The sequence below is a fragment of the Pleurodeles waltl genome, chromosome 11, assembly GCF_031143425.1.
Source record: "Pleurodeles waltl isolate 20211129_DDA chromosome 11, aPleWal1.hap1.20221129, whole genome shotgun sequence".
NCBI lineage: Eukaryota > Metazoa > Chordata > Amphibia > Caudata > Salamandridae > Pleurodeles > Pleurodeles waltl.
The window spans coordinates 1017871193-1017890118 of record NC_090450.1 but is presented as its reverse complement, the minus strand read 5'-3'; positions in this window follow the sequence as shown (position 1 = coordinate 1017890118).

Here is an 18926-nt window from a genome sequence, read left to right as displayed (position 1 = left end):
GTGCAGGCTGGTCTGATGGTGTTGATGGGATAGGCTGAGGAACAGGAGACAGAGACAGGCTGGAGGCAGTCAGAAGAGGGAGGCTGGAAACAGGGACAATGGCTGCCGTCAGTGCTGAGGCCAGAGCATTGAACGATCATTGATGGGCAGCCTGACCCGAATGAATGCCCTCCAGGTAGGCATTGCTCCGATGCACCTCCCTTTCTACCCCCTGGATGGCATTCAAAAGGGTAGTCTGCCCAACAATGAGTGTCCTGAGGAGGTCAATGACCTCCTCACTGAGGGCAGCAGGGGGAGGAGGACGTGTCGCTGTCGCTGGTGTCACCACCGGTCCCCGTTGTGGTGCTCCCCTCGCCCTCCGGATCACTGGTGCCCTCGGTGTCTATTCCTGGTCCCACCGGGGCCTTGTGACTTGCAGCTCCCTCGTGCTCCGATGCCAATTCTCCTCTGCCTGATGATGCTAATGCACAGATGCACAAGAAGACGAAGAAGAAGGGTGGGGGGAGAAAAACGAAGACCAGGTTGAGTGCATGCAATGTCAACACCGTTGGCGGAGAGGACAGACACAGGAGCCTCATGCACTAAGCCGCGCATTCGGGGTACACTACTCAGTACTTCTGACTAGGACAACAGGTCTAGAGATGACAAAGGCGCACATGTGTGATGCTGGACCATCGATAGCTGTACTTGTCACCCTACAGAGGTGGGGGCCGGGAGCACAGGGCCATGCCTAAAGGAGAGGACTACACTACAGAAAGCGCCCTGGCCTAATGTCGCCCCCAACCCTCCTCCCCCACCCAGACGCCTCCACTGCGCAGAGAGATAGCAGAATGTGCTGATACTCACCCCCTTGTGTCTGCTGTGATGTCCTCAAGCGCCCATCCAAATCAGGGTAGGCCACCGCCAGGATCCGGGACATCAGGGGGGTCAGGGTACGACTGGCACCCCTCCTAGGTTGGGAGGCCATCCCCAGCAGTGACTCGGCGGTCTTCCTGGTCCCGCGGCGGATGTCCTCCCACGTCTTGCGGCAGTGGGTGCCCCGTCTGACGTGGACCCCCAGGGCCCGGACTTCCTTGGCGATGGCACACCAAATGTCCACTTTCTGATGGGCGCTGACCTATTTGACATGTACAGGGTGGGAAGGAAGAATCATCATTTTTCTGCATGTTAGATGCGATTGGCCCCCCCTCCCCAACCTTGCCATATGGCACATGCTCTCATCTGTCGTGCGTTGCACTCCTCATTCGCCCCCCACCCCACCAACTTAGCATCCACACCACTCCACACAGGCATAGCCCATTCAATTTGCACCCAGTGTACTTACCTGTTGGTCTGGAGGACCGTAGAGTAACGCATACTGGGGGAGGACCCCATCCACAAGTTTGTCCAACTCCTCAGACGTGAAGGCAGGGGCCCTTTCCCCAGTCGCAGCAGCCATTATCACTTCCAGACCGAGCTCACAGCAGCACTTGCAGTATAGGTCCTCTCCTGTGGATGATCAGGTCTCGAGTGATTAAGCAGATAGAAAATGGCGGTCACGCCCGCGGCGGTGCGTACCGCGGCGGTGCGTACTGCGACCGCCGGCGCACCTCGTCATTGGCTCCTGAAACCCATAGGCCTCAATGTTAGCCAATGCGGCTTCGTATAGCGGTCTTCGACCGCCTACCGCCACGGTGTGCCACGCCAGCGCATTGACCTCACATCCCATTGTCCCACTTCACAGGTCAGGCAGCCGCCATTTCAAGGGCCCACATGGCATTATTTGTACTGCGTCACACAGGCCTAGGCCTTGCATTGCCACACATACACGCCTTTCAATACATAGATAATCGTGTGCTATGCATGCAGTGGTGAACGTACCTGTGATTTGCTTGACTCTGTGCGCCATGTTGTCCTTCCTAGGCACCGTCCGCTGGGACTTGCGAGGAGAAGGATGAATCCTCGCGTGTACCGACCGCTGGTGGACCTGTCGACAATGGAAGAACGCCACATCATACTACGATACCGACTTGACCGAGCCACTAAACATGAACTGTGTGCCAAGCTGGAGCCAGACCTGATGTCCCCCATCCGCCAACCCACAGGAATTCCCCCTCTAGTGCAGGTTCTGTCAGTCCTCCATTTTTTGGCAAGTGACTCATTCCAGACAACAGTGGCCATGTCATTTGGAATGTCTCAGCCTATGTTTTCAAAAATCTTGTCTAGAGTGTTGTCTGCCCTGACGAAACACATGCGGCGCTACATTGTATTCCCTGAGGAGGTTGATTTGGCCACTGTGAAGGGTGATTTTTATGCCCTTGGACATATCCCCAACATAATTGGTGCCATTGATGGGACCCATGTGGCTTTAGTACCCCCAAAAGACGATGAGCAGGTGTACAGAAACAGGAAAAGTTACCATTCGATGAACGTCCAGGTGGTCTGTTTGGCTGACCAGTACATCTCCCATGTGAATGCCAAGTTCCCTGGGTCAGTGCATGACGCGTATGTGATGCGAAATAGCAGCATCCCTAATGTGATGGAACAGCTACAGAGACAACGTGTGTGGCTATTTGGTGACTCTGGTTACCCCAACCTGCCTTGGCTATTGACCCCAGTGAGGAATCCCCGGACCAGGGCAGAGGAATGGTACAATGAGGCCCATGGGCGAACTAGGAGGATCATTGAAAGAACCTTTGGCCTCCTGAAGGCCAGGTTTAGGTGCCTGCATATGACAGGGGGATCCCTGATGTACTCACCAAAGAAGGTGTGCCAGATCATCGTGGCCTGCTGTATGCTTCACAATCTGGCATTGCGACGTCAGGTGCCCTTCCTGCAGGAGGATGGTCCAGATGGTGGTGTTGAAGCAGCTGTGGAGCCTGCGGAGAGTGAAGAGGAGGAAGACGAAGAGGACGACCCAGACAACAGGGACAGAGTTATCCAACAGTATTTTCAGTAGCACACAGGTAGGAATCACCCACGCCATTTAACATTTACTGAATGCCCCCTGCATCTTTACTTTGTGTATTTCCCCCCAGTTTTTTTAAACTGAAGTTTACTTTTCCCTTCCCTTTTCAGTGCTGTATGACCCACTGCGTGACTTCTGCTTGGTTAGCCAATGGACTAATGCTTATTGACATCAGTATGTTGTCCACACATAAATAACAGAACATTATTGATAAGTAATGTGTTATACATTTGTAAATAATACAGGCTGACTCAAGAATGATTTCTGTGCAATGAGTGATTTATTTTTAGTGCTATATTGTGGTACATGATATTAAAACGGTGATGGGTGGGGGTGGAGTTATGGCCATGGCAGAGTCCAGTTCTCGGTCGCACAGGTGCATTGTTCATCGGGCTGTGGAAGGATGGAGCAGGGGCAGTTCAAGGTTGGACAGGGTGACACTGTGGGACAGTGGAATGACATCCGGGGGGATATTAGGCTGGCGGGGGTCTTGGCATCCTACTCTGTCTTCCTTTGAGATCTCAGGTTCCTCTTGCGGGGTGGTTGTTCTTCAGCAGGAGGTGGGGTTCTGGTGGCCCGTCGTTCTGTGGGGGCCTCCTGACCACTAGCGCCGGCGGAGGTGGTAGGCTGTTCCTGGCTAGTGACAGGGGCCCTTTGCGGTGCACATGGTCCCGCAATGTAGTTTCTATCCGGTTGAGGGCCTGGACTATGGTCCCCATAGCGGTAGCGATGTCCCGGAGTTCATTGCTGAACCCCATGTACCGTTCCTCCTGCTGTGCCTGGATCTCGGTGAACCTGGCCAGTACCGTCGCCATCGTCTCCTGGGAGTGATGGTATGCTCCCATGATGGTGGTGAGGGCCTCTTGGAGAGTCGGTTCCCTGGGCCTGTCCTCCCCCCCCTGTCGCACAGCAGCCCTCCCAGTTGCCCTGTTTCCCCGGGCCTCTGTCCCCTGGACGGTGTGCCCACTACCACTGCCCCCAGGTCCCTGTTGTTGTTGGGGTGTTGGGTCAGCCTGGGTGCCCTGTAGTGGCGGACACACTGCTGATTGACGCGTCCGCGAGACAGAGGCATGGGCCCGCTGGGTGGGAGCTGTGCTGGTGTTCCCAGAGGGGTTTGGGTCTGCTGTGGCCTGTGTCTGTGTCTGGGGAACCGACTGTCCAGAGGTCCCCGATGGTCCGGGCTGGTCGTCAGGTTCTAGGTCGACAGAGCTGCTGTCCTCGCTGGGGGCCTGTTCTGGGGGTGGGATGGACAAATCTGGACCCTCCGTGGCGGTGTGTTGGCGTTCGGGCCCTGCAGGGGAAAAGGGGTATGGTTATTGTTTCTGTGTGTGCCATGGCGTGCATTTTGTGTGCCCTTGGCCCCCAGTGCTGCCATTCCCTTGTGGGAGGTGTTGTGAGGGTTTGGGGGGGGGGTGTATGGGTATGTGCAATGGTCATGCTTTGGTGGTGGCTGTCTATGGTTTGTGTTGGCATTCAGGGGTTGGTGTTGTTTAGGGTGGGTTGTGCTGGTGAGACATTGGCAGGGAGGTTATGTGCTGGGGGGTGAGATTGGGGGTGAGGGGGGGGGGGTTGGCATGCTGGTGGTTGGGGGGGGGGGTGAAGTAGTTGAGATTCAACTTACCAGAGTCCATTCCTCTGCCTACTCCAGCGAGGCCATCAGGATGCAGGATGTTTACCACCTCTTGCTCCCATGCTGTGAATTGGGGTGGAGTGGGTGGGGGTCCGCCACCAGTCTTCTGCACAGCGATGTTGTGCCTGGAGATCATCGACCGCACCTTCCCCCGTAGGTCGTTCCATCGCTTTCTGATATCTTCCCGATTTCTGGGATGCTGTCCCACAGCGTTGACCCTGTCTACGATCCTTTGCCATAGCTCAGCCTTCCTTGCTATGGTGGTGTGCTGCACCTGTGTGCCGAAGAGCTAGGGCTCAACCCTCATGATTTCCTCTACCATGACCGGGAGTTCTTGGTCCGAAAACCTTGGGTGTCTTTGGGGTGCCATGGGGTGGTGTGGATGAGGTGTGGGGTGGTGTTTGTGGTGATGTGCGTGGTGATATGTGGTGATTTGTGCATAGATGTGGTGTGGGTGATGAAGTTGGGTTCCTGTGTGTGTTGGGGTTTTCTATTGCTGTGCTCGCTCTCTCTATCTCTATCTCTCTTGCTCTCGCCTTCGCTCCGATTTCCAACTAGTGGGGGTTTGTGGGTGATGTGGGTGTGTGTTTTACAGTTGATTGGATGTGTGGGTGTGTTGTTTGTATGTGTCTCAGGTGTGCGTATTTCAAAATGTCCAATGTGGCAGTGTTTTGGAGCTGTGTGTGTATTTTGAGCGCGGCGGTGTGTACCGCCAATGGAATACCGCGGTTGAAAGACCGCCGCGTGGATTCGTGGGTCAGAATGGCATGGGCGTGTTTGTGTTGGCGTGACGGTGGAGGTTTGGTCATCTCCAGTTTTCCGCGGCCCGCTGATGTGGCGGCCTTCCTTGGATGTCGGATTTTTGGCGGTTTCACAGTTGGTGGTCAGAATGACCGTAGCGGTTTACCGCGGGCGCGGCGGTAGAGTGGCGGACTTCTGACCGGCGGTAAGGGCCTTTTACCGCCGAGGTCAGAATGACCCCCAAAGTGTCTTAAGTCTTTAAAAAGCAAACAATGGCCCATATTTATACTTTTTTTAGCGCCGCATTTGCGCTGCTTTTTGATGCAAAAGCGGCGCACGCTTGCAAAATACAATTGTATTTTGTAAGTTTGCGCTGTTTTTGCGTCAAAAAGCAGCGCAAATCCGGCTCTAAAAAAAGTATAAATATGGACCAAAGTCTCTTTCAAGCACAAAGTACCTGGTTCGCGTGAAAAATCTCTGCAAAGAATCGCAGAGGAGGAGATGCGTGGAAACAAAGGGGTGTTTGCCGATTTCTCGGGCCGCACACGGCGATGCGTCGTTTGGTTTTTACGCAGGGATGGCTGTGCGTCGATTTCTGGCGCTTGGTTGTGGATCCTCTTCTGGTTGCGGGGTTTTCAGACGCCCCAGGGACGATGCGTGTATTGCCTGCGCTGGCAGGATGAAGTCACAGGAGCTGCGTCGATCCGGTGGGTGTTGCGTCAAATTTTCTACTGCATGGCAGGTGCTCCGTCAATTCCTCTCTGGAAGTCGGGCTACGTTTTTCCCGCTCGGCTTTGCGCCGAACAGTGGGCCGTGCGTCAAATTTCTGGTTGCAATGCTGGCGTTGTGTCGATCTTCTTGTTGCAAAGTCAGGCTGCGTCATTCCGGTTCAGCGTACAGTGAAGTTTTCACCGCGGTGGAGGCTGTGCGTCGTTTCTGGCAGGCTGTGCGTCGAATTTTGCCGCACAAGGAGTCCCTTTTGTAGAGATGAAGTCTTTTTGGTCCTGAGACTTCGGGGAACAATCTCTATCCAAACCCTTGGAGAGCACTTCTTCACCTCAGCCAGAGAGCAGCTAGGCCGAAGGGCAACAGCAAGGCAGCAGTCCTTCACAGAAATCAGTCAGGTGAGTCTTTTGGGCAGCCAGCCAGTTCTTCTTGGCAGGATGCTGGTTCTGGTTCCAGTTTCTTCTCCAGGAAGTGTCTGTGAGGTAGAGTGTCTACCCCAAGAAGTGTCTGAGTTGGTAGGGGCAGAGGCCCTGTTTATATACTCACATGTGCCTTTCAAGTGGGGGATACTTCAAAGAGTGGCTTAGAAGTGCACCAGGTCCCCTTTCAGTTCAATCCTGTCTGCTAGGGTCCCAGTAGTGGGTGTGGCAGTCCTTTGTGTGTAGGCAGGCCCTCCACCCTCCCAGCCCAGGAAGACCCATTCAAAATGCAGATGTATGCAAGTGAGGCTGAGTATCCTGTGTTTGGGGTGTGTCTAAGTGAGTGCACAAGAAGCTATCAACTAAATCCAGCCAGACATGGATTGTAAGGTACAGAAAGATTTACGTGCAGAGAAATGCTCACTTTCTAAAAGTTGCATTTCTAAAATAGTAATATTAAATCCAACTTCACCAGTCAGCAGGACTTTATATCACCATTCTGGCCATACTAAATATGACCTTCCTACTCCTTTCAGATCAGCAGATACCACTCAAACAATGTATGAGGGCAGCCCCAATGTTAGCCTATGAAGGGAGCAGGCCTCACAGCAGTGTAAAAACGAATTTAGGAGTTTTACACTACCAGGGCATGTAAACTACATAGGTACATGTCCTGCCTTTTGCCTACACAGCACCCTGCCCTAGGGGTTACCTAGGGCATACCTTAGGGGGTGTCGTATATGTAGAAAAAGGGGAGTTTTAGGCTTGGCAAGTATTTTTAAATGCCAAGTCGAATTGGCAGTGAAACTGCACACACAGGCCTTGCAATGGCAGGCCTGAGACAAGGTTAAGGGGCTACTTTAGTGGGTGGCACAATCAGTGCTGCAGGCCCAATAGTAGCATTTAATCTACAGGCCCTGGGTACATATAGTGCACTCTACTAGGGACTTATAAGTAAATTAAATAGTCCAATTCAGTATGATCCAATGTTACCATGTTTAAATGGAGAGAGTATATGCACTTTAGCACTGATTAGCAGTGGGAAAGTGTGTAGAGTCCTAAAGCCAGCACAAATGAGGTCAGAAAAAGAGAAGGAGGAAGGCAAAAAGTCTGGGGATGACCCTGCAGAAAGGCCATTTCCAATATATCCCCCTTCCATCCTAAAGCCAGGGTAGACTAATCAACACTCTGATGGACTTCCCTGCCTATGGCGCTAGAACATAGACAATGGCCCACTACTGCAGGGGCACTTGCCAGTTCTACGCCTTTCTGAACTCAGTGAGGCTTCTTTGCCTGTACTCTCTGGAGCCACTGAACTGAACCATGGGGAACCCGTCTCATCACCTGAGGACCCCATCTGTGCAGCTCCTAACTTTAATTTGCTCACAGATGCATCCCAGTATGCAGACAGTACCACCATGGTCAACAAACTGATGTGGCCCGTTCCATTCCTTGGGTCTGACTTCTGTCCCCAACCCAGGGAAAACTCCGCCCACAAGGACAGAAACCAACAGACACCACTGACAGCTGTCAGTGTCAAGAGCCCGGCCCCAGACCACCCACTGCTAAGTGGAGACCCTGAGTGGGGCCTTTGGATGCGCTTCTCCTCCAGCTGTGGGGCTGGTAGGGAGCTCCCAAGGGGCTCTTGAAGCATCTCAGAATGGGGGAACCGTAGCTCCAGGGGTCTTGTACCCCTTCTGCATTCATACCAGTTCAGGTGTGGGTCCATGATGCTGGTTACTCTGCCCAGGGTCTTTACCCTGAGGCTGAACAGGGGACAAGGGTGAGTCCTTCCTCACATTGCCTCCACATCTGGGCTCGCGTACCCTCCTATGGGGAGTGGTATTGCCAGACATCTGAACTGTCAGGGCACCCTTAGGGCTCAACCCTCTCAGTTTTCCTGACACTAAGGGTAACTCATTCCCCAGAATGCAGTCAATGGGCAGCTGGGGACTAACTATGACCCGCCTCTGGGGTACCTCCCCACCGCACTCTAGGGACACCAGGGCCATGGGGCGGAAGACATCCTCCCCAATGGCTGGAGTCACTCTACACACCTCTCCGGTGTACTGCTCTGGTGACGCTAGTCTCTCCACCATCATGGTAAGACTAGCCCCTGTGTCTCTCAGAGCAATGACTGGGACCACATTCACTCCCACCTGGTGGAAGTGACGACTCCCACCCTCAGGGATCACCAGCTTACCCTCTGAGTCCACCTCCCAACTAAAGGAGATGAAGGCATGGTCCACAACCTGCCCCTGGGGACTACTTTCCCCTAAGGCCATATTGGCCAACCTTATAGAGGTCCCACCAGGGGGTGATTTCATTGGACAGACAGAGTCCCCTTTCCTGTATCCTAGCGGTGAACACTCAAAGCAGCGGGGTTGGGAATGGGATGCTTTGGGCCACTGCCCACTAGAACCACCACCCTGTTTCTCAGATGGGGCATGGGAACCCTTTCCTCCCCCTTATTCTGGGACTTGCCTGGGTCATCTCTAACCTCCCTCTCACTCTGTTGGGGGGAACCGGAACCACCCTTCTTGAGGTCACTCCCAGATACCTTTTTGGACACTCTGGTACTAGTCCAGAGGTCCGCCTCCTCTGCAAGCTGTCCCTGAACCTCTGACGTTATTTCTCAGGAGTCAGCCCAAACTTAGCAAGTAAGGCAGTCTTCATGGGTGCATATATTTTCTGATCCCTAGGATCCAGTGCAAGAAGTGTGACCCTCCCCACAGCTGGTACATAACACCACAAGGCCGCCCCCCATTGCTCTACAGGAACCCCATGAGCCCTTAGTGCAACTTCATACGCAGCCAGCCACTTATCAATGTCATCTCCCACCACATAACTTGGCACATAATTTTTAGGTATATAAACCTTTCTTTCCCCAGCAGGCTCTGCATGTATGCTGTCACCATTACTGCTGGACTCAGACTGTCTCGCCTTGATCTCCAGCTCCTTGAGACTCAGTTCATGAGCCAACAAAAGTTTTTTCTCAGCCAAGCCTCTCTCAGCTGCAGCTTCAGCTCTCTCAGCTTCAATCTGCTTGGCTGCTTTTTCAGCCTCAGCTTGTTTGGCTTCTCTCTCTGCCCTCCTTTCCTCCTGTTGAGCCTCAATTTTCAACCTTGCCATCTGCAATTGAAACTCTCTCTCCTCTCTCCTTTCCTCTGCGGTCAGGCCTTGATCAGAGACACAGCTCACTGGTTTGGCAGGGGGCACAATTGCAGTGGTAACATCATCCACTGATGGCAAAAAATCCTCTGAGGGGCCATCCTCTGGACCCTCCTCCTCAACATCCTCCTCTGAATGGGCTTCTGCCCAGGCCCTCTGCGCCATTTGGAATTCCTCCTTCCTGGAAGCTTTCTGGGTAGGTACACCCATATCCCTGCAGAACGCCCTCAGCTGTTTAACAGTGTAGGTCTCCAGCATATCCAGATCAAAATCTTCATCTCCTGCTTGAGACCCAGCCAGAGACATGTTGAATGAAGATTTTAGTCAAAAATTGTAAGTAAAAACAAAATTGCAGAAAAAGATAAAAAATCAAGTTGACCTTCAACTGTGGGTAGGTAGTGAAATACTAAGCTACTGAATGTCACTGCACAAATACAAGTCCTATCCTCACCGCTGATCACCAATGTTTGAAATGGGGTCTTTGGTTGGCCGTCAGGTCACCCCCTGTCCAAGCAAGGACCCTCACTCTAGTCAGGGTAAGTCACACACAATTCAAATTATCCTGCGCCCACCCTCTCGTAGCTTGGCACTGAGCAGTCCGGCTTAACTTAGAAGGCAATGTGTAAAGTATCTGTGCAATAAATCATACAATAACACCATATAGCACCACAAAAATACACCACACAGTGTTTAGAAAAATATATAATATTTATCTGATAAGATGCAGGTCAAAACGATTAAAATGCAATAAGTATATGTTGAGGTATCACTGAAAAGTGGCATAATGGCCCTCATTATGACATTGGCGGTAAGTTACTCTTACCGCCATGCAGACTGCCCCCAACATACCGCCACCGCAGCGGATTACCGCCAACCATATAATGACCCACACATAGCAATCAGTCACTATACAGCCACCCACACAAGTCCGCCAGCTCCAAGGTCAGTGATAAACTGACTGTAGCAAAACCCACACCGTTACGCCAGCAGAACAACGCCCAAAGCATTATGACCCGCGAATCACCACGGCGGACATTCAATGGTGCTAAACCATTGGCGGTACATACCGCCGCGCTCAAAATACACACAACCTAACAAAACAACACCACATTGGACAATTCAAACTACACACACCTGACACACATACACACACCACACCCACACCACTATAAAACATATACCCACATTACCCACAACCCTTAACGATTAAAAACAATTGCCACAAGAGATAGAAAGACCACAGACAAGACCACAGCCACACACCACCATCACCTATACACCACCCACGCACCTTACATCACACACACCAGCACATCACCCCACACACCCTCACCCACACCACTCACACTACACCCATGGCACCACAATGAAACCCCAGGTTCTCAGAGGAGGCGCTCAGGTTCATGGTGGAGGAAATCATCCGGGTAGAGCCACAGCTATTTGGATCACAGGTGCAGCAGACATCCATTGCAAGGAAGATGAAGCTATGGCGGAGAATCGTGAACAGGGTCAACGCCGTGGGACAGCACCCCAGAACAAGGGACAACATCAGGAAGAGGTGGAACGACGTACGGGGGAAGGTGCATTCCACAGCATCAAGACACCAACTAGCTGTACAGAGGATGGCACTGGACCCCCACCTCCTCCCCAACAACTAACAACATGGGAGGAGCAAGTCTTGGCAATCATGCACCCTGAGGGCCTGGCAGGAGTAGGAGGAGGACTGGACTCTGGTAAGTCTAATCTCTATTACTATCACCCCCCTACCTGCATGCTATCACAAATCCCCGCCCTTACCCTCACTCCCATCACTCCACCGCCACACACACACACCCCACCATCACAACCCACCCCTCCCAATACCAAGCCCTGCATGTAACACCAATGCATGGACCCCCATCACAGATCTGCATGGACACCCATCACTAAAGCATGCACAATAGAGAGAATCACCTAGCCCACAAAATAACTACTCACACAAGGCAAAGCTGACAGGGCAATAACAACCATAGAGGGCAAACCACCCATGCACAAGATGACACACACAGAAACAATTACACTGCATTTACATCCCCACAGGTCCCCCACCCAGCGTCACCGGAGAGGAGGTACCAGCAACATCCAGTCCCACCCCAGAAGAGGCCCACAGTGATGACAGCAGCTCTGGATGACTGGATCAGGATGACCAACCTGGCTCATCAGGGATCTCCGGACAGTTGGTTACCCAGGCACAGCCCCATACCACCACAGAACCTCCCCCCTCAGGAAACACCAGCACAGTACCCACCCAGGGGGCCCATAACTCTGTCCCCAGGACAGGCCAGTCAGCAGTGTGTCCACCACTACAGGGACCCCAGGCCACCCCACAAACACAGGACGATCAGGGACCTGTGGTCAGTGGCAGTGGGCACACAGTTCAGGGGACAGAGGCACAGGACAACAGGGAAGCTGGGAGGACTGCTGTGCGACAGCGGGAGGACAGGCCCAGGGAACAGACACTCCAGGAGTCACTCACCAAGATCCTGGGTGCACACCACCATTCCCAGGAGACGATGGGCCAGATACTGGACAAGTTGCAGGAGACCCAGCGGCTGCAGGAGGGACAGTACCTGGGGATCACGGAGGACTTCGAAGGACATCTACACCACCTTAGTCTCCATTGGAGGGGTGCTGGCAGACATGGCCAACACTATGAGGGAGGCAGTGGCACACCACTGCGCCCCTGACACTAGCCAAACTGATGAACAGCCTTCCACCTCTGCTGCCGCTAGTGGACAGGAGGCCCCACCACAGGTACAACAGGCCACCAGCACCCCACCCCCTGCAGAAGGAGAACCACCCCGCAAACAGTCCCTGTGATCCAGGCAGAAGCCAGAGACTATTGCCAAGACCGCCACCAGGAAATAAGATTCTCCTGATTGTCACGCTTGTGTCCCACTCTGTGTCAAAGCCCAGCTCACCTGAGTTCTTGTTCAGTTCTGATGGAGGTTGAAGACAATCCGACCCCACCCTGAAACTGCTTGTTCCAGCACACTAGTTTTTAAAACAGTGCACTAAGAACAGAAGCTCAAGGGAAGGGGGGAAGTGGATAAAATAAAAAAGAGAGACAACACCGTTCTTGCGTTTCCACTGTTGAAGTGCTGCACAAATCTGCGGCCCTTTCTGACTTCTGTAGAAACTGGTGCCTAATGAAACATAAACAAAGAACAGATAAGTGCAACCTATTCCTAAATGGGTTCCTGACTATCCCTTTATTTATTAGAAATTCTCTTCTAAAAGTACCTCTTGGATCCTGGTCTCTAGTTTCCAGGTTTGGAATGTGTTACTGCTCTGGGATGTGTTTTCTATTACTGTAAAGCTTCTAAAACATTAAACAAATACCGTTATCAGAATTACCAATATCAAACATTCATCATAATATAACTAAAGCCTAAATTCCCAATAGCAGACTCACTGTTCCCATATTTCCAGAATCTTTTATAAAACAAATACTGTACTTTTACATCAAAATACAGCATGTAATTTGTGCAAGTCCTTGATTTACTGTTTGCCTTGCTGTTAATGGTTTCCACTGTTCGATTCTTAAAAGTTCCATGAGAAAAAACAATGTTTGCTTCACAAAGTTCTGCAAAATATTCTTGTAACAAAGAGTTTGAATCACAATGTTCGTGGAAGGTATTTTGTTTCAAATTGTCTATACACGAATCCAGAAATTGTTGTCAAAGTTCTTTCAGGTAATAAAAGGTTTTGCACTTACTTGTTGCTGGAAAGAGATACTGATCAGTCTAACCTTGTCTTCTTTCTCTTTTGCAGGTTACTCATAGGAGAGAGGCTGAAGCAAGGAGGAACCGGAAACCGGAAGAAGGAAGAGCCAGAAGCTGCGCCCATTGAAGTCAATGAAAGTCTGTAAAGGGCAGGAGTGCCAGCGCCGAGGGATCTGTTCTCAGGTAAGCGGGAGGTAGACGAGCACAAGCACTGGGTGAGGCTCGGGGGATGCCTTTTATAGACAGGGCTGGGTGTGGTTTGAAGAGCTGGGCGTGGTCCTCACATGCTGCACATGTTCTTGGAAGGTGTGCAGAGCTGGGTGTGGTTTGAAGAGCTGGGTGTGGTCCTCACATGCTGCACATGTTCTTGAAAGGTGAGCAGAGTTTCAGTTATTATACAAATGAATTGGATTAACACATGGCCTAGGGAGGAGTATTTTAAAGAAGCCTTGGTAAAAGCAAGGCCCAATGTGTAAACAAAACAGCACATTAAACAACATACACAGAAGCCTAGGGGGGTGGAAGGTGAGATAACAAGAAAGGCTTTCAATAGTAAGTTTAAAAGGGAGCTATTACAGAACCCACTAGTGCAGTGAGAGGGGACATGCTCTTGGCTGTGTACAAACCCTAACACTCTGTCACCCTGTCCATCTTGAACTGCTGTTGCTCCACTTCCTATGCCCCCTTGGACAATGCACCTGTGATACAAATAGACTGGACTCTAACCTGGACTTTCCTCCACCATCACCCCAGCCCATTGCACACACCCCTCTACTTATTAGCACTTAAATAAACACAATTTGAATACATACAAGTATCGAGTCTGTCGAATGATTGAACTATGTATTTGTTTAACAAACTTTAAACACTGCAATAAACCTGTACAGTAATGTATACATAGGAATGACCTGTAGTTGGCTGCAGTCAACACACCAGGAGCGATAGTGGGGCACAAATATCTGAAAATAGAGATGCCATAGTGTAGGAGGCTGGACTGGCTTGTAGTGAGTACCTAGGGGTACTTGCACCTTGCACCAGGCCCAGTTATCCCTTATTAGTGTATAGGGTGTCTAGCAGCTTAGGCTGATAGATAATGGTAGCTTAGCAGAGCAGCTTAGGCTGAACTAGGAGACGTGTGAAGCTACTACAGTACCACTTAGTGTCATATGCACAATATCATAAGAAAACACAATACACAGTTATACTAAAAATAAAGGTACTTTATTTTTATGACAATATGCCAAAGTATCTCAGAGTGTACCCTCAGTGAGAGGATAGGAAATATACACAAGATATATATACACAATAGCAAAAATATGCAGTATAGTCTTAGAAAACAGTGCAAACAATGTATAGTTACAATAGGATGCAATGGGGAAACATAGGGATAGGGGCAACACAAACCATATACTCCAGAAGTGGAATGCGAACCACGAATGGACCCCAAACCTATGTGACCTTGTAGAGGGTCACTGGGACTATTAGAAAATAGTGCGAGTTAGAAAAATAACCCTCCCCAAGACCCTGAAAAGTGAGTGCAAAGTGCACTAAAGTTCCCCAAAGGACAAAGAAGTCGTGATAGGGGAATAAGGCAGGAAAGACACAAACCAACAATGCAACAACGCTGGATTTCCAATCTGGGGTACCTTTGGAACAAGGGGACCAAGTCCAAAAGTCACAAGCAAGTCGGAGATGGGCAGATGCCCAGGAAATGCCAGCTGCGGGTGTAAAGAAGCTTCGACTGGACTGATGAAGCTGCGGTTTCTGCAGGAACGCAAAGGGCTAGAGACTTCCCCTTTGGAGGACGGATCCGTCTCGCCTTGTAGAGTTGTGCAGAAGTATTTTCCCGCTGAAAGAACGCCAACAAGCCTTGCTAGCTGCAAATTGTGTGGTTAACATTTTTGGACGCTGCTGTGGCCCTGGAGGGACCAGGAGGTCGCAAATTGGACCAGGAGAGAGAAGAGACGTCGAGCAAGACAAGGAGCCCTCTCAGCAGCAGGTAGCACCCAGATAAGTGCCAGAAACAGGCACTACGAGGATGCGTGAAACGGTGCTCACCCGAAGTCGCACAAAAGTCCCATGTCGCCGGAGAACAACTTAGGAGGTCGTGCAATGCAGGTTAGAGTGCCGTGGACCCAGGCTGGACTGTGCACAAAGGACTTCCGCCGGAAGTGCACGGAGGCCGGAGTAGCTGCAAAAGTCGCGGTTCCCAGCAATGCAGTCTAGCGAGGTGAGGCAAGGACTTACCGCCACCAAACTTGGACTGAAGAGTCATTGGACTGTGGGGGCCACTTGGACAGAGTTGCTGGATTCAAGGGACCTCACTCGTCGTGCTGAGAGGAGACCCAAGGGACCGGTAATGCAGCTTTTTGGTGCCTGCGGTTGCAGGGAGAAGATTCCGTCGACCCACGGGAGATTTCTTCGGAGCTTCTGGTGCAGAGAGGAGGCAGACTACCCCCACAGCATGCACAAACAGGAAAACAGTCGAGAAGGCGGCAGGATCAGCGTTACAGAGTTGCAGTAGTCGTCTTAGCTACTTTGTTGCAGTTTTGCAGGCTTCCAGCGCGGTCAGCAGTCGATTCCTTATCAGAAGGTGAAGAGAGAGATGCAGAGGAACTCGGCTGAGCTCTTGCATTCGTTATCTAAAGTTTCCCCAGAGACAGAGACCCTAAATAGCCAGAAAAGAGGGTTTGGCTACCTAGGAGAGAGGATAGGCTAGCAACACCTGAAGGAGCCTATCACAAGGAGTCTCTGACGTCACCTGGTGGCACTGGCCACTCAGAGCAGTCCAGTGTGCCAGCAGCACCTCTGTTTCCAAGATGGCAGAGGTCTGGAGCACACTGGAGGAGCTCTGGACACCTCCCAGGGGAGGTGCAGGTCAGGAGAGTGGTCACTCCCCTTTCCTTTGTCCAGTTTCGCGCCAGAGCAGGGCTAAAGGGTCCCCTGAACCGGTGTAGACTGGCTTATGCAGAATTGGGCACCTCTGTGCCCAACAAAGCATTTCCAGAGGCTGGGGGAGGCTACTCCTCCCCTGCCTTCACACCATTTTCCAAAGGGAGAGGGTGTCACACCCTCTCTCAGAGGAAGTTCTTTGTTCTGCCATCCTGGGCCAGGCCTGGCTGGACCCCAGGAGGGCAGATGCCTGTCTGAGGGGTTGGCAGCAGCAGCAGCTGCAGTGAAACCCCAGGAAGGGCAGTTTGGCAGTACCAGGGTCTGTGCTACAGACCACTGGGATCATGGGATTGTGCCAACTATGCCAGGATGGCATAGAGGGGGCAATTCCATGATCATAGACATGTTACATGGCCATATTCGGAGTTACCATTGTGAAGCTACATATAGGTAGTGACCTATATGTAGTGCACGCGTGTAATGGTGTCCCCGCACTCACAAAGTTCAGGGAATTGGCTCTGAACAATGTGGGGGCACCTTGGCTAGTGCCAGGGTGCCCTCACACTAAGTAACTTTGCACCTAACCTTTACCAGGTAAAGGTTAGACATATAGGTGACTTATAAGTTACTTAAGTGCAGTGTAAAATGGCTGTGAAATAATGTGGACGTTATTTCACTCAGGCTGCAGTGGCAGGCCTGTGTAAGAATTGTCAGAGCTCCCTATGGGTGGCAAAAGAAATGCTGCAGCCCATAGGGATCTCCTGGAACCCCAATACCCTGGGTACCTCAGTACCATATCCTACGGAATTATAAGGGTGTTCCAGTAAGCCAATGTAAATTGGTAAAATTGGTCACTAGCCTGTTAGTGACAATTTTGAAAGAAATGAGAGAGCATAACCACTGAGGTTCTGGTTAGCAGAGCCTCAGTGAGACAGTTAGGCACCACACAGGGAACACGTACATATAGGCCACAAACTTATGAGCACTGGGGTCCTGACTAGCAGGGTCCCAGTGACACATAACAAACATACTGAAAACATAGGGTTTTCACTATGAGCACTGGGCCCTGGCTAGCAGGACCCAGTGAGACAGTGAAAACACCCTGACATACACTCACAAACAGGCCAAAAGTGGGGGTAACAAGGCTAGAAAGAGGCTACTTTCTCACACATAGGGTACAGTAAGTGGCCAGAAAGGTGGGAAAATCAGCCTGCCAGTGACAATGTCAAACACAAAACTGTCATTGTAACGTGAAATTACAGTGTCTTACCTGTGTGTCATTGGAAGTATTGTCGTATTATAGCACTTCTGATGTCTTCATCCTCATCCTCTGCCTCCTCATCTTCACTGCCCACAGGGTCCACTGCTGCCACATGCCCATCTCCAGCCTCATCCTCCTGCAGAAAAGGCACCTGGCGATGTAAGGCAAGCCAAGGTTGTGCAACATGCAGCATCCCACGATGATCTGGCACACCTTCTTGGTTGAGAAGTACAGGAATCCACCAGTTAGATGGAGGCAACTTCTCTTATTTTTCTTGTTCGCCAATGTGCCTCATTGTAACGTTCCTCTGCCCTTGTCCTGGGATTCCTCACAGGGATCAGTAGCCATGAGAGGTTGGGGTAAGGAGAGTCACCTGAAAATATCAAGGGACAACTGTTAGACACACACTAACCCTCAGGGCCCACACCATACCCATACACCAACACCTACTGGGTGGGAACCAGGGCTCACCTATTAACCACACCCGGTGCCTCTGGAGTTGAGCCATCACATATGGGATGCTGCTATTCCTCAGGATAAAGGCATCATGCGCAGACCCAGGATACTTTGCATTGACATGGGAGATGTACTGGCCCTCCAGGCACACTATCTGCACATTCATGGAGTGTAAGCTCTTTCGATTTCTGAACACCTGTTCATTCCTCCGGGGGGGGGGGGACAAATGCATTATATGTACCATCTATTGCCCCAATAATGTTGGGGATATGTCCCATTGTATAGAAATCTGCTTTCACTGTGGCCAAATCCTCCATCTAGGGGAAAACGATGTAGCTGCGCATGTGTTTAATCAGGGCAGACAACACTCTGGTCAGCACTATTGAGAACCTGGCTGAGACATTCCTGCTGCCAAACCCACTGTCACTTGAAAGGAGCCAGTTGCCAGGAAATGGAGCACTGATAGCACTTGCACAAGAGGGTGCATCCGGGTGGGCTGACGGATAGCAGATATCAGGTCAGGTTCCAATTGGGCACACAACTCTGTGATTGTGACCATGTCCAGTCTATAGGTGAGGATAATGTGCCTGTCCTCCAATGTTGCCAAGTCTATCAGGGGCCTGTACACGTGGGATGTCTCCATCTCCTAATCATCCGCAGTGGGGCAAGGGCAAACGGTGAGCAGATGGTCAGTATTCCATATTTCCAAACACTACACTGCATTGCATGTTGTGACTGTAAAAGTATATTGTTGTATAGGCCCAAATGGTGCCTATGTGTACTGTGGCGCAGTTAAGTGCCCTGGCCTGCCCCCCCCCCGAAATGGGGTCCGCCTGTCCTGTATGGAGGAAGAGGTGGAAATGAGGTAATTCTGCTGAAGTTGTGCACCGTTGCGGGAGAAAGTCGAGAACCACCGTGC